This window comes from Rattus norvegicus, chromosome 4, assembly GCF_036323735.1.
Source record: "Rattus norvegicus strain BN/NHsdMcwi chromosome 4, GRCr8, whole genome shotgun sequence".
NCBI classification, from domain to species: domain Eukaryota; kingdom Metazoa; phylum Chordata; class Mammalia; order Rodentia; family Muridae; genus Rattus; species Rattus norvegicus.
The window spans coordinates 112,353,778-112,368,434 of record NC_086022.1 but is presented as its reverse complement, the minus strand read 5'-3'; the positions used below and the strand labels follow the sequence as shown (position 1 = coordinate 112,368,434).

The 14,657-nt window shown below is 37.5% G+C and overlaps 1 long non-coding RNA gene across 1 annotated transcript in view; it reads right to left on the bottom strand.

Annotated features, from left to right (window-relative positions):
• Positions 1 to 1,470: 1,470 nt before the first annotated feature.
• The window catches only part of LOC134486802 (uncharacterized), a 71,466-nt gene continuing 58,279 nt past the window's right edge, over positions 1,471 to 14,657 (bottom strand). The window contains exons 2-3 of the long non-coding RNA XR_010066192.1: positions 2,974 to 3,048; positions 1,471 to 2,163 (exon numbers count right to left, since the gene is read on the bottom strand). This is a non-coding gene — a long non-coding RNA (uncharacterized LOC134486802). The remainder of the gene's footprint in view (positions 2,164 to 2,973; positions 3,049 to 14,657) is intronic.

Below are 14,657 nucleotides of genomic sequence, written 5' to 3'. Positions count from 1 at the left end.
CTCAATTTAACTTCATAATTGTTGAGCCTGAGAAATCTTCTTTCATTCATTCTGCCTCTCCCTCTTCCCTCCCTCTCCATTTCCCTGCTTCATTCCTATATTTCTAGAGGTACTACAATTAGCCTCAGAATACATGAAGCATGAAGACATCTTTGTCCATACATCCACTGATTGTTTCTTTCTGTTCTACCTTCATACCCTCATTTTGCTATTTTTTTTTATTTTTTTTTACAAACATACAAGTACAACATTGGCAGCTGGTAGGAGAGCTAAGCAGACAGTTGGTGGCACTGCTTCTCAGCAGAACTCCCTGAAGCATTATGAAAGGAGTGCTTCTCTCTTTATTTTCAAAAGGTTGACAAGCCATAAGGACATGAGAACTGCTGCAGAAGTTGATTTCTTAACCTCCAAAATACAGACAAGTAGAGCAGGTCTCCGAAGCTACAAGTTTAATTAATATTCCTCAATAGCTCCAGAGTGAGTTTCCTTATATTATAGAAGTATAGTTTAGAAAAGAAAACAAAGTGATAGGGCTTTGAACCTAAGAATGGATTGGAATAAAAATTTCTTTGGGATGTAAATCAGCAGCTTCTCAAGGCACAAGGAAATATCTGTACTTGTACCAGTTTCCCCTCCAAATTCCTAATGGTTTTAGAGATTGTCTGTTGGAGCATTCAATATTATACATGTTGATTTTCAGAACAGTCTAGATTATACTCTCCTTCCCATCCAAGAGGAATATCAGAATGACTCAATAATTCTAGAAAACCAATGAATGGCAAAATACATAGACAGAACTAAGGAGGGGTAAATAAGCAAGTAGATAGGGATATGTTAGATGGTACACAAAAAAGTATATTTATTGACATTGTTCCTAACATCTAATAATTGATATTTTCAGACTTACTAATGAATGAGAGGATTTATCATGAGAGGCCAAACACCTGAACCCTGAGGTCTATGGTTAGTTATTCATTCTTATTTCCTTAATGCATCATTCAAATAGAGATTAATCCATATTATATTTTGACAAAGTCCCATGTATAGTAGATATATCAGTGCAAGCACTTCACTAGACATTCAGCAACTGGAACACAAAATTTCCTAATGATCTTCATGTAAAATATGTGCTATAATATAATTCTGCCTCACAGTTGTCAACAAACCAACTCATATTAACATACAAGTTGAATAACCCAATGATTTGTCAAAATATAGACCATGAAGATGAAAAATAAAAGAAAACAAAAGTATTATGTCTGGAGTTTCATATACTTAGGTTTACAGTTAAGTATTTTGTTATGTGTAGGGATACTTTTAATTAGCAAAGATTTCTCACTATCTACCTATGTGTGTATTTCTTTTTATTGCTGAATAATATTACAGCCTAGAATATAGTACAATTCACTTATTATTTATGTTTCTTTTTTCAGGTTAGTATGAATCAAATAAAGACATGATTAAAAAACATTTTGAAGCAATACAGTTTGAACTTTATTAGGTAAATATTTAATGATAGATTCTCTAAGCCACACACAAAGTGTTTTATTGTTTTATTTTTTAAATGTCAATTTTTATTATTTTATTTATTTATATTCCAAATTGTGCTCCCTTCCTGGTCCTTCTCCATGAGATCTTCATCCCATTCCCTCACCCCTATGCTTCTAAGAGAGTGCTCCACCACCCACCCACCCTGTCAGACCTCACCCTGTTAGCATCCCCTTCCCCAGGCATCACATCACAATTCTAAAGGATCACTAAGGCCAGACAAGGCAATCCTCTGCTACATATCTAGTGGAAGGCATGAACCAGCTGTATGATTTTTGGTTGGTAGCCCAGTCTCTGGGAGCTCAAAGAGGTACTGATTAGTTGATACTATTGATCCTCCTGTGGGGCTGTAATCCCCTTCAGCTCCTTCAGTCCTTCCCTTCACTCCTCCATACGGGTTCTGATCTCAGTCCAATCATTTGCTGTATCTGCATCTGTCTCAGTCAGGTGCTGGATGAGCCGGTCAGAGGACCATACTAGGTTCCTTTCTTCAAGCACAACTTGGCATCAGTAATAGTGTCTGGGATTGGTTCCTGTGCATCAGATGGATCCCAAGTTGGGCTGGACTCTAGATGGACTTTTGTTCAGTCTCTGCTCCACTTTGTCCTGAATTTCCTTTAGACAAGAACAATTCTGAGTCAAAAAATTTTGAAGATGGGAAGGTGAGCTGATGCCTCAAATGGAGGCCATGTCTATCTGCTGCACATGATCTCTTTGGGTTTCATCAGCTAAAGTCATCCCCATTGGGTCCTGGAAGCCAAAAGATGCTCCAACAAGGACACATGATCCACTATGTGTCCTCTAACATCCTGGTGTTTGGAACTTTCTACAGCTTCCCCTACACTCCAGATCACACTACCGCATATTTCTATTTATTGTCCTTGCTCTTTGGGCTTCCCTAAGAAGTTAGACTCCAAAATCAAACAATCAAACAAACAAACAAATAACCCAATTAAGAATATGGGACACAGAGCCAAACAGATAATTCTCTACTGAGGAATATGAAATGGCCAAGAAGCACTTAAAGAAATGCTCAACATCCTTAGTCATCAGGGAAATGCAAATCAAAACAACCCTAAGAGGCCACCTCATACCAGTCAGAATGGCTAAACTCAAGTGACAAGACATGCTAGAGAGGAGTTAGAGAATGAGGAACACTCCCCCGTTGCTGTTTCGATTACAAACTAGTACAAGCACTCTGGAAATTAATCTGCCATTTCCTAAGAAAATAAGAAATAGTTCTACCTGTAGTCTCAGCTCATGGGTATATTCTCAAAAGATACTCCAACAAGGACACATGGTCTACTATGTTCATAGCAGCCTTATTTGTAACAGCAGCTAGAAGCTGGTAAACAACCCACATGTCCCTCAACCAAAGAATGGATAAGAAAATGTGGTTTATTTATACAATGGAATAATACTCACCTATTAAAAACAAGGACATCGTGAATTTTGCAGGCAAATGGATAGAACTAGAAAATATCATCCTGAGTGTGCAACCTAGACACAAAAGCATATGCATGAGATGTACTCACTGATAAGTGGATATTAGCCAAAAAGTTAAGAATACCCATAATACTACTCATAGAAGGTCCAAGTGTGGATATTTCCATCCCACTTAGAAATGGTAAAAAATATAATCATGGAAGGCAGAGGGAGGGAGTGATCTGTGTCGAAGAGAGGAGGGGGAGAGAAAAGGGAGACAGAATCATGTATGGGATAGAAACAAAAATGTCAGTGTTTAATAAAAATGTTGCATCATTCAAATATTTAACACTCTATTGTTCTCATTTTGTCTACAGTGCATATCTTAAAATATGAAGAATTTTATCTGTCTTTTTGTAAGCTGTGTTTGAATCATAGTTTGCTATAGTTGAAGTCATTTGACAATAACTTCTCAAAGCATGTTGATTATTAGTTGTAGGTTGATGTCTATATGCAGGGGAAGGGTGAAAGCTGGCACCAGTTAGGTCAAAGCCATGATTGGACAGAAAAAAAAGAAAAGTAGGGACAAAGTTTTTGGTGTTTTTTTTGTTGTTGTTGTTTTGTTTTTTGTTGTTGTTGGTTTTTTTTTTTTTTTTTTTTTGTAACATGGGAGAGAAGGAGAAGGAAGGAGAATGAAGATGGAGGTGGGAACGTATGACCCAGATCCAGCTGGTCCTGAATGACCACGGTAGTTGGGATAGATTTCTGTAGGCAAATATATGTTATCTACGTGGGCAGATTACATCCTTATCAATTGGTTGTGAGTTTATTGTGTGGATGAATTGTGGATTGAGAATTTAACGCATAAATCTGATTGTTGAGTTACAGTTGAGTCTTGATTTTAATGTGTTGTTGTGAGTTTATACCATAATTATTAGGAGGCATTTGTTAGGAATATAAACAGAGCAGTGGTAGAGAGTTACTAGGGGGTAGTGACTGGGACCAGGGGCTAGATGCTGGGAATATAGCACAGTAAAAGAGCTGTGATTGAGGGCAGGACGGCTTGGCAGGGTGCTGAGCTGGAATGGTTCCTGCAGACCACCAGAGTCAGAGTACTTGAGGACAGCTTAGAGCCACTAAGATAAAATAGCACTAGTTCCAATGGCCTGCTGGAGCTGAAACTAGCAAGAGTATGACTGACCCACAAGGTATACTCAGGGGAACCAGTTCCACCATTTTTTATTGTTACGAGAATAATAAGTCTTATGTATAAAGTTCTTAAGAGGTGTGTAGCAATTAAAATAAAAAGAAAACTGGAAAGCAAGGCATTTTATACATGAAATTCCAGCCATGGGGAGTTGAAGGTAGGCAGATCCTGAGGTTCACTGGCCAGAGAGCTAAAACTACTTGGCAAGCCCAAGCCCACTGAAAAAAGATAAACCTGAAAAAACAATGTAGATGGCACCTGAGGAATGATAATCAAAGTTGTCATTGGGCCTCTGCACCACAGGCAGTCTCATAGACATGCATGCACACACATCTATACACATGCATGCATCTGAACACACTAACACCTGCAGACATTAACATGTATACACATACACACACAAAAATGGGCCTCTGCCCTTAGAAACCTTGTAATGTTAGCATATATAACATACAAATTTTTTATAAAATCATGTGACTCAGCTTCACTCAAGGTGTCATAAGATTTGAATAAAAAAATGCTCATTTATGAGGCTCAACTTCCATGTATATCTTTAATCTGACAATTGAAAAAAATCTGTTTCTTGAGTTTTATATTTAAATATTCTAACACTTGAGTTTTAGGATAAAGTACAATGAGATTTCCTTCTGCAAGGAAAATATTTAGAATAAGATTGCATCCTTAGATATGGGAAGAGAACAAGGTATAGATTTAGCAAGATATATAAAGAGAGGAAAATTCTCCCACATAACCACATATGGACATTAGCAACACTCAATAAGGCATTCACAACTGTAACAACTCTGTGAGCTTACGTCCAAGTTTCATTGATCTAGCTGATCTTACTCTTTTACTAAAATTTTACAATTAACTTTTTGTTCATGTTTAAACTTGTAATCGAAAATTCAAACTAATGTCTTGATCTGACATTAGATAACAAAGCCTGATTCAACATGGGAAAGTAACAGTTACCACACTTCTATAATGTTCTAATTAGAACTCAGAAGCACCATGGACAGCTCCCGGTGCAATGACTAACAGTCCTTTTTAAGACAGAAAGCATTATTCCCAGGAGCTCTGACACAACAGGATTTCAGGAGCTCTGTCACACCAGGATTTCAGGATCCCAGTGGGATCTTGACACCCAGGAGTTCTGGCACACCCAGAATCTCAGGAACATAGAATCAGAGAATCACAGGATCACAGAGACAGCTGAACTCTGAGGAGATCTGACACAACAAGGATCAAAGAAGGGGCAAGCTCCAGTCAGAAAAAGCAAGGGCAGGTAGCACTAGAGATAACCAGATGACAAGAAGAAAGCACAAAAATATAAGCACCAGAAATGAAGGCAACTTGGCATGATCAGAACCCACTTCTCCTACCAGAGCAAGCCTTGGATACACTATCAAACCAGAAAAGGAAAATTTGGATTTGAATTCATATCTCATGATAATGATAGAGGACTTTAGGAAGGACATAAATAACCCCCTTAAAGAAATATGGGGCAACACAAGTAAACAGGTGGAATCCCATAAAGAGGAAACACAAAAATCTCTTAAAGAATTACAGGAAAACAAAACCAAACAGGCAAAGGACTCCTGGATCTAAAAATGAAAATGGAAATAATAAAGATATCACAAAGGGAGACAACCTTGGAGATAGAAAACCTATGAAAAAGATCAGGAGTCATAGATACACACATCACCATCAGAATACAGAAGATTGAAGAGAGAATCTCAGGAGCAGAAGATACCATAGAAAACATTGACACAATAGTCAAAGAAAATGCAAAATGAAAAATGCCAAAAGCTCCTAACTCAAAACATCCAGGAAATCCAGAACACAATGAGAAGATCAAACCCAAGGATAATAGGTATAGAAGAGAGCTAAGATTGCCAATTTAAAAGGCCAATAAATATCTTCAACCAAATCACAAAAGAAAACTTCCCTAACCTAAAGAGATATCCATAAACATAGAAGAAGCCTACATAACTCCAAATAGACAGGACCAGAAAAGAAAGTCTTTCTATCACATAATAATCAAAACACCAAATGCATAAAACAAAAAAGGAATATTAGAAGCAGCAAATGAAAACAGGTCAAGTAACATATAAAGGCAGACCTATCAGAATTAGACCAGACTTCTCACCAGAGACTAAGAAAGCCAGGCAATCCTGGACAGTTGTCATACAGACCCTAAGAGAATAAAGATGCCAGCCCAGGCTTCTGTGTCCAACAAAATTCTCAATTAACATAGTTGGAGAATCCAAGATATTCCAAGACAAAACAAATTTACACAATATCTTTCCATAAATCCAGCCCTACAAAGGAAAATAGATGGAAAACTCCAACACATGGAGGTAAACTACACCCTAGAAAAAGGAAGAAAATAACCTAATTTCAACAATTACAAAAGAAGATAGCCTCACAAACATATTAACAGCAAAATAACAGCAAAAAATAATAGGAAAAAACCATCACTAGTCCTTAATATATCTTAACATCGATAGACTCAATTCCCCAATGAAAAGACATAGACTAAAAGACTGGATATGTAAACCGGACCCATCATCTTGGTGTCTGTCTTAAGGCTGTGACAGCATACACAAGGCTGGAAAACTCATGAAGAAAAGTAAATCCAAGCAGTGATTCTGGAGAATGAGAAACGAAAGAGCCTTAAGCTTCTTTATCTCATTGTAGACAGGGAAATATTATAACAAGAGGCTAGGCATGAAGTGAAGTCTAGCTTTACAGAGACCTGTCTGGTAACTAAAACACTGATGTAATACTGTCAGACCACAAACTCCCACAAGAAACCATTAATCCATCAATCCAGACACCTCCTAAGTGGCCTCTCTCTCACTTCGCTCAAATTACAATTTAATCCTTAACAAGAACTTTGGTGGAGACGAGTCATGTTCTAATGTTTGCAGGTGTTTAACACAGTCCTCAACACAAGCAGCCTTAGCTCCTCTTCGTATACTTTCACTTTCAGAACCTGTGTGATCTTTTTAATACAATGGGGACTATTTATTTTATTCTAACTAATATCTACTATTTCAGGGATCTAGACATTTTAGCCCTATTTTCCATATGAGATCATAAAAGATGAACAACAGAAGTTATCTTTTGCAATATTCTGCATATGGTGCTAGCCCAATAACACAGACAATGTGGTGGAAACGATTATGAAACAGCAAATTGTCACAAGGAAGAATAGAGACTTATTAGTTAATTGGAGTGAGCAAAAAATTTAAACAAGGCCATTAGGAAGTATATCATACTGGTCCATTATATGTCAAGGTTCCCTGAAATGGAGAACTGTACTAAGACACAAAGTACTTGGTATAGTACTTGAATATTACTGAAAGAAGAGAGACTATAAAACATAATAGGTTAGCAACTCATGGCACAAACAAATGAAATATTGAGAAACCTACCACCATATAGAAATTATAAGAGAAGCAAAAGATTATAGATCTTGGGAAATCACAGTTTTCTGAATCATTCTTTTGTTTATTGATCATTAACTTCTTAGTTAAACAACTCTCATATTTCTGAAGATACATGTTAAAACATTCCTGCTTACTAGTGAAGTCAAGATACACTGGTGAGATTTGTAAGATAAATGAACAAAGTGCCTTAGGAAAGGATTGAATGATGCTCCCCAACCTGTGTCAGGTCACAGACTGAGGTCTGGGGGAGATGAGGTATATGTGGTTTGTGACTAAAGAATAATGAAAATAGCCCTGAGTCTGGAGATGTGAAAACAGTTTATTATTCTTGAACATTTTGCACCTCCTTTGTTGGTTTTCTCCTGATAATCCTTTTCCAGAAACAAGTTTGACTCTTTGCCCTTTACCTTTCTGCTACAATCCTCCTCTATTCTGATGTTCTGCCAACTTCCATAATCTTTAGTTTTCTGGAATCTAGCCAATTTAATTCCCTGTAGTTAAACATAATGATTTTTCACACATAAATAACTTGATAGGCAAGCTATCTCTTATTCTCAATAATATTTTATAATTTCTACCTGCTAGGAAAAACTCTCCTAGAAAAATCACATGGGTAATTTTTATAATTATTAATAATAGTTAACACTCTAAGACATTTACTATCTGGGTTTATGTTCAATGATTTTTTTACAAACAATATGCACCCAGTTCAGTCTTAAATGCTGAAAAGTCCCTCAAAGGATTCAAGAAGCTGTAGTCTGATGCCATGATGTCACAGGGAAAACAGAAGTTACAACTCCATGCTGCAAAGATGGTGACTATAGAAAAGTGTGTGCATAATCAAAGAATTACAGCATTAATTTTTTTTTGGAGAATGACTGTTGAAGGAGAATTATTGATAGAACAAATCAAGTTATCAAATACTATTAAATAACTATTTGTGAAATAGTGGGCCAGCTGTAAATCTCTGATCTGGAAGAATAGGGAGAAAATAATTATCTGTTCTCAAATAGTTAATGGGTTATTAAATGGCAAAGGGGATTACCTTTAGTCATTGTATTCAGGGAAGTGGAAGAAGAATGAAACATCTTGGAGAAATAGATTTTAACTCAATACAATAAACAGTCTCTAATCAATGAAATTGTCCAAAGATGGCATGCTATCTTTCTTTACTTGATGCTTTTTAGGTTTTCTATTTCCTCAAGTGCCCAAGTCAGCATTTAGGACTTGCTAACAACTATAAAATTTTAGTCTTCAATCACATCCTAAAATTTATTTTTATATTTTCCTTCCATCCTTCTCCTCCTAGAATTAAGAACAAGAAATTTACTGTGCACCTGTGGAGATCTGCCTGCTATGTTGATTCTCATCAGTAGACTCACATGTATGTAGCTGGTTTCTTTCAGGGAGATCATGTTTTTTCAGGATTCAGCCATGCCGTAGCAAGAATCAATACTTCATTCCTTTTCAGATGCATACTAGACTTTTGTATGAGCATTCCATTTTTATTTATTATTCATCAGACATTGACTATGCACCCTACATGTGAGCAGTAACATCCCACAAGCTAAGATCTGGAACCAGAAAGACACTAAGCTGACCCTCAACATTCATCCTTCTATGCGCCCAGAATGTGTGTCACATGACCAGACACCTCACATTCCTACCATGGTAATCAATAAAGCGCTCAGAGATTCAGGTCTTTGGATCATTTGATATCAGTACTACTTCTGAAGTAAAGGTGCTTAAATTTGAGTCCAATCAGGTCAGTTTATCACAGGTGAGTAATGAAGTCTCACAGGAAGCATGCAAGCTCAGTTAAACTTGACAAGTTGACCTCACTATGTATGCATCATCACATTCATGCCAGGAGGATATAGAGCATCCTAAAGATGTTGAAAGTTCTACATTTATTTTGCAGTTATTTTTATCTGAGCCCTTGTGGAAGTTCTACAGAAAAACAGAAGTAAATATAAAAGACAGCATTATATGGAAATTGGCTCATACAATTTTGAGAGTTTAAAGTCCCATAAAATGCAGTCTTCCCTCTGAAAAAACTAGAAAAGCCAGTGGGACAATCCAGGCACATGGATGGGGTTCATGGAGTGTGGGGCTGTCGCTCCTCATCTAGTGTGTTAAGCTTCTAAAAGAGTTTGTAATATAAGTTCTGGAGTCAAAAGGTTGGAGATCCAAAAGCTAATATGAGAGGGCAAGGGAATATGGATATTCCACTGAAGGAGGCTATAATCCCCCCAACCTTTTTTTTTCTTTTTCTTTTTTTGGTATTATAGTTGGTCCCAAATGGAATGATTAGCATCCATCTGATAAAAATTCAGTCAGGCATGCAATCATTCACATAACATAAAATAATAAATCTTTTAAATAAATTCAAAAATATAAAAAACTAAATGATGTCTAGTGTAAGTGATTTTCTTTTCTTAATCCATAAATTAAAACATCACTCTCTTACAGACACATCATGAATTGATGTCCTGTCATGACCTGGATCTCCTTGAACCTTCTTGTCAGCAGAGCCTCACTCTGATCTAACTCGCAGGTCTTTATCTCTGTGTAAGGATGAGACACTGAGAGACTGATAGAAGATCGTTGGAGTCTACGGCGGAGTTAAGTACAGTGATCTTAAAGAGTGAGAATTGACTATGACTTACTTGCATTTTAGGATTTTGTACTATTTCTAAAGTCCCTAGCCTGGGAAACTTTCTCTTAGAGGTATTTTCAAGTTTGGGGGATTGACAACTTTTAAGAGAGAGGACAGTGGGGTGTCCTTTTTCCTTACCAGAAAGCCTTGCACTATATAGCAATCTTATGACCTTCTAGTTAGTTTTGCCAATGTCAAGTCTCCAGGTACAGCAAAAGAAGACTCAGATCTTATTCTTTTGAGTGATAATAAGATTCTACAGTTTCAGTTGGTGTTTTTCAAACCTGCTGGTACCTAGGAGGCAGACATCCATCTCTAGTGACCTTGAAGCCTGATAATATCTGATTATCTACCTATCACCATCAAAGAAAGAAAGAAAAGCAGCCATCACAGGGATAGTAAGCAGATTATAATCATAAGTAAGAAGTTTCCTTAGTGCTATGAATTGTTCCCCTCAATTGTTGAACTTGGTTGTTTGACTTTAGTGTGGGAGAAAAGGTTCAAGAGAGGTACTAAGTCAAATTGTATTTCAGGCCAGAGGCCTATTCATGAAGGTAGCAACACAGCAGGAGTCTAAGGGAATGTGCACTTCACAACACCACATATTGAGACAAAAGAGTTCATCTCCTCATGAGTCTCTTATAGAAAGAAAAGGTTCTGCAGCGTGAAGAAGCATAGTTGGTGAAAACGTGACCTTGGTTGTTTGTCCAGTCACTCTTCCTCAGCTAGATAAATTGGACCAGACTTTATAACTTGTCCTAATATGAGTAGCACTTTCTCTGAGTAAGGGAGGTCAGCTGGGTTAACATGGGATCCACATTACATGACAGAGGTCATTTAACCCACCCTTAGTGCAACCATTTAGGGTCTAGTTACATCACTAACTTGGTTTTAGGACTGGTAAGCTTTTTTGACAATGTGGTATGACATTTCAGGAAATTAGTCATTGTGGACTAATTTCAGGAAAACAATTTTGATATTGATGTCAGAAATGAAAAAAGTGTTATGGGGACTTATTTATCTCCTGAGGTTTGCTTAATTCTTGATGCTACTTGAGAATAAAATCCTAATTCCTCAGTATCTCTCATCACTTCAGTACTTGTGTTTTACAAACAAAAGAGTAGATTGCCACAAAGTAGAATAAAATTACCTGCTGCCAGTGCCCTGGACTACTGAGTACCTGATCCTACCTGCCCTTGGGGATTGGAGGTGAGCTGGTACTAGAATCAATGACACAGATTCTAGAAACAGGTGAGAAATGCCCCAGCAAGCTTATCTGAACACTGATGCAAGCTCCTTTAATACTGTCCACCTGTCCCTCATTGGTCCAAAGAAAGCATCTCTTCTAAAGAGCAGTTCCCAAATTGGCCGGGACTGTCTGGGTCAACAATCCTAGGTCTCTAAGGCAGTCTTCAATTAGGTCATCCTGCAGGAGATGCCTTTGCAGCTGCATAGCCCCAAGCATTAATATAGAGGTTGCCATGGCATTCCTCCTAAAATTATCTAATATTTAGCTATACTGAAATGACTCCAGCACTAGGAGGTCTCTGGATTTTTCTCAGTTCCCTTCTCCCGTAATCACTGTGAGAAGAATTTAGATGAGAAATGGATAATGTAATGTAGGCTATAGATAGACTTTATGACAAATAAGCAGGGGCACCCTTAAAGGATGAGAGTGGGTGATGGTTAAAGGTACAGTGACAAAAGCACAATAATGGGGTGAGGGGTGAGAATAGTCAGCAACAGGAAAGACCATCATGCAAACTTACTTTGAAATCTTACTTGAAGTTTCTGCAGCAAGTATATTTCCTTAAGGATGCTTTTCTATTCAGGTGATCAATCTCATTTGGTTGAGCTTTGAGTTAAAGGCAAGGTAGTAGTATGTTTTTGTTGTTTCCCAGGAAACCTCTGCTAAATGGGAGCCTTGTGATCTTTGGACAGATTTTAATTTTGGGCCTATGTCCAAAATTGGGCCTATGTCCAAAAATGCCCCTGACTATGGTCAGTGTTATTACTCAGATTTGTTGCTTCACTTTTTCAACAAAAATAAAAACAATCTTATAACCAAGTGGGTTAAAATAAATAAAAGAAGAAAATGAAAGTCTATAAAATAGCTATACTTTACGAGGAAAAACGTTCCCTTCCCGTAGTGGTCTTCAACAGAGCCCTGCTCCCTCCATCTTCCTTGCTTGCAAAGGAATACTAAATCTGAAGGAGGGGCAATTCTTTGAAATTTAGTGTAGTGTTGCAGAGATAGTACAGTGGGAGCTAGAGCTTGTATTCCCAGATCCCACAGACAAGCTGGACAGACATGTTTGACCTTGAATCCCAACTTATAGGACAGCAGGACAAGAGACAAGCTATGTTCAGCAAAAATTTGGCCTCGGGAAAAAGAACAGAGAATGAATAACAAAACACTGGATGTAAACTTTGGGTCTAGACACACACACACACACACACACACACACACACACACACACACACACACGTAAAGGAAAAATCCTTAGTGTGTTACTAATATAGGAGATGGGAGTCCAAAGCTCATTATGAGAAAAAAGTCCATTCTTAACTGTCAAGCATTTCTAAATACTTATGTAACATAGCACTACCACAAAAATATTTGAGATTTATCCTAATGAGTGTTTTTCTTTTCTTTTTATCAGTACTGGCTAGAACTCTGGCTTTGCACATATACTCGACAAACATTCTATAAGTGAGCGAGATGCCTAATCTTTTTAAAGTTTTATCTTGAAACAAGGTCTTGTTAATTTTCTTAGGTTGGCCTTGAACATGTAATCCTACCCCAACCTCTAATGTAGCTGAGATTATATGGATGTACCATTCTACCTGGCTTCCAATGTTCTAATGTATCTTGATAATATTTATGATAGAAAGTATAAAATTTTATAAAACTCAAGGCAATAGTATGGTTTCAGTTTTTGTTCTCTATCTTAGTTTGTAGGCAAATCTGAAGAGTAGGAATGTGGGAGAGCAAAGGTAAGAATGAGAGCTTTGGAGTAGAGCTACTGAGAACAAAGCGTTTTTACAGTAAGCCTAGTCAAGAGAATATATCATAGCATATTCCTGGGTATAAGGAAAACAGTGCTGCAAGGCAAAGAACATCATAACTAAGGGGACAACACAAACCATGTAAGATTTGGAAGCCTGCACTCGGAAACTCATTTTGCTAAGAAGCAATGACCACTGGCTTGTACCCCTTCCCCTCAGCTGTGAGAGTATTGCTTTTCTTTCTCCTGCAAAGTTAGTATGTGTAACATAAATTTAAGGGTAGAAGTGTGGAAGTTGATTTCCCAGAAACAAATAAAAGTGGTTTTAACTCTCGTCTATCAAGAGAGTGGTTATGGACAAAAACAAAGCAAACAAGTGCAAACAAATAAATAAACAAATAAAGAAAGAATAAGTTCTACCTAATCTATAATGCATAAAAATTTTATAGCCCAGAAGCCCCAAATCATTTCTCTTTCAAAATAAAGAATCTTCCAGATTTTCTCTCTTTCGGGATTTGAATGTATTGTCTGGAGATAATGAGGGACCCCTTCAGTAAAAGCCTTTTTTATTTTAACTCACAGCTAAAGTTACACATGTTCTAACCTTCAGCTCATGGATATCTATAAGACTTGATGCATGGGAATTATCTCACACCTTCTAACACAATCTATGAAGAAACCCATTTTAACCCCATTAATCTAATTTCTACAGTTGGAACCTGGCAATCCATGCTGCCTGTGATGACAAACACCAAGAAGCGGAGACAGGAATTGAATCTCTGGACCATACTATATTCAGAGGCAGGAACTCTGGTAAGCCAGCAAACTGCCACTCCCAAATCTGCCTTCTCAGACGATCTGCAGTTAGCATATTTTAACAGAGAATGTAAACAAAAGTACATGAAAATAATCTGCAATTTCAACATCTAACTGACTGATTGGTGCAAAGTCCCAAGTCCAGAAATAAATCTTCTTGACCTATTGCTATCTCTTCTAATAGCCATTTATTGCCTACCTCTACATCTTTATGATTATTGGTCAATGTGGTGGTTTCAATATGCTTGTCCCAGGGAATGTCACTATTAGGAGGTGTGGCCTTGTTGGAATAGATGTCGCCTTTTCGTAGGAAGTATGTCACTGTGGTGGTGGGCTTTGAGACCCTCCTCTTAACCCATTGGGAATCAGTCTTCTTTCTCCTAGGGCACTTCAGATGAAGATGTAGAACTCTCAGTTCCTCCTGCGTCATGCCTGCCTGGATGTTGCTATGCTCCCACCTTGATGATAATGGACCAACCACCATCTGAATCTGTAAGCAAGCCTCAGTTAAATGTTGTCCTTCTAAGAGTTGCCTTGGT